The following is a 2277-nucleotide window of genomic DNA, read 5'->3' as shown; positions in this document are numbered from 1 at the left end:
GGAGTAGGACTCCTAATGGGGCGCGCCATAGGAGGCCGGCCCCCTCCCCCTCCTCCACTCCTTTATATACGGGGAGGGGGGCACCCCTTGGAGACACTACAATTGATCATTGATCTTTTAGCCATGTGCGGTGCCCCCTTTTGCCATAATCCACCTCGGTCATATCGTAGCGGTGCTTAGGCGAAGTCCTGCGTTGGTAGTTTCATCAACACCATTACCACACCGTCGTGCTGATGGAGCTCTTTCCGGAAGCTCTACTGGATCGTGAGTTCGCGGGACGTCACCGAGCTGAACGTGTAGGTGCCGTACGTTCGGTACTGAGGATCGATCGATCGTGAAGACGTACGACTACATCAACCGCGTTGTCATAACGCTTCCGCTTACGGTCTACGAGGATACGTGGACGATACTCTTCCCTCTCGTTGCTATGCATCACCATGATCTTGCATGTGCGTAGGAATTTTTTTTGAAATTACTACGTTTCCCAACAATGAGCATCTTCGAGAGACTGAGCCGGCATATCATCTTGACATTTACGAAGTCACTGTAGGTAGCTCGTCGTCGACGGAAATGTCTCCTCCCACTGAAAGCGCATCGCCGGAGATTATGAAATAAATCCAGGAATAATGCGAGCACCAGAAGTTGAACCCTGGTGGACTGGGGATACCACTGTCCCTCTGACCATCCAACCACAGGTTGATTCAAAAATTCATCACACATCTACAGTACGTATCAACATCAGAAAAATAATAATACTAATAATATACGGCTAAATATACGCCTATCTTTGAAAAACAATAACGAACGACCAAACAAATTAGCTTTTTTTAGGAAGCAAACAAATTAGCTAACCACTAGATTTGGAGTAGTGCGTACTGGAATTGATTGATAAAATGGGTAACAATGAATAGGTGCATATACATTGCAGTATTTTTTTAGAGAATATATATTGCAGTTATGCTTTCCATTAATCTCTCGTATGTATGGACCTTTGTCACAAGGAAACAACATATATACTGTATGCATGCATTCAAGCTGAAGACTTCCGTCGATACGCGGATACGTTTCTGCTTCTAGACTAAAGGAAGAGAAGAAACGAAAGACATGCGGAGGCCAAAGAAAGAGAAGAAACGAAACAGCTTTCAAGGAAACGCATGCGGAGGACAAGCATGACCGGGCGAGTACGAAGGTGTCGCGCGCCGCTCGAATAACCCCACATGCATGCTAGCGCGGCGGCACTTGGCACCGGCGCCACCGAGAGGTCGATACCAACGTTTGACTTGTCCGAAGACGCGCCACTCCTGCCGGGCCGGCGATCGTGGGTCTTGACATGTCATTTGTATCCGTGATTAGTAAAAACGAAAACTTCAAGGGGCCTAGTACATATTATTTTGCATGGACCACCGACCACGCTATATGTTCGTTGACTGATCTTTGGTAAAATACGGTCGGGTCACGTGACGTTAAATTTACCGCACAATAGTCGATTGATACAGCTGACGAGTGTGTGCAACATGAGCCATGTTGCAGTCCAATTTTTGCAACATGATCCATATTGCACTCGAAGATTTACAAAGACATGCAAACATGAGCCATGTTACGCTCAGAGTTGCAACATGGGTCATGTTGCAGGGCCCGATGTTGTGAGAGAAGGAAAACAGTGGCTGTCACAACCTCTTTGCAACATGGACCGTGTTGCAAGCCTCCTTGCAACATGACATATGTTGTGAACCATGCAAGCTAACATGCCACGGTAGCCATGTTGCGTGCGATGATGCTCCTTTCAAGCTTTGGTGGTCGACATCCCTTTGTAGCAGCTCACACCTCTAGGATTGAATAACCTACAACAATTGGGGGGAGGGAGGGGTATCTTATTGCCAACACCGCAGGACAGACGTCGGGCACGGCGAGACGGCGACTGGTGCATCTTGTTGCGGAGCCTCGTGACACATACGGGTAGGCTGCCGCAACGGTGGCCAGGCCACCTTCCGGCAAGAATTTGAGACACATAAGAGAAGGGTTGGGGAAGGAAAGAGATAAAGACCGACGTGTGTGAGGGTGAGGATAAGGATAAGGGAGATGTTGCTGGAGAAGGAAAACATGGTCCGCATGATACACGACAAGCAACTGTTGCGGTAGGCGGCCGGGCTATAATCAGTCGGTTGAGGGGGAGCTTTCCCCTTTTTCTATTTATTTGTTGCCTGAAAATTGGATTCAGATCATTCGATTTCCCTAGCGTGGAGAGCAGTTGAGTAACCCCGAGGCTGAAAGGGGGCC

The sequence above is a fragment of the Triticum dicoccoides genome, chromosome 7A (genome assembly GCF_002162155.2).
Source record: "Triticum dicoccoides isolate Atlit2015 ecotype Zavitan chromosome 7A, WEW_v2.0, whole genome shotgun sequence".
Taxonomy (NCBI): domain Eukaryota; kingdom Viridiplantae; phylum Streptophyta; class Magnoliopsida; order Poales; family Poaceae; genus Triticum; species Triticum dicoccoides.
Note: the sequence above shows the minus strand (reverse complement) of the source record.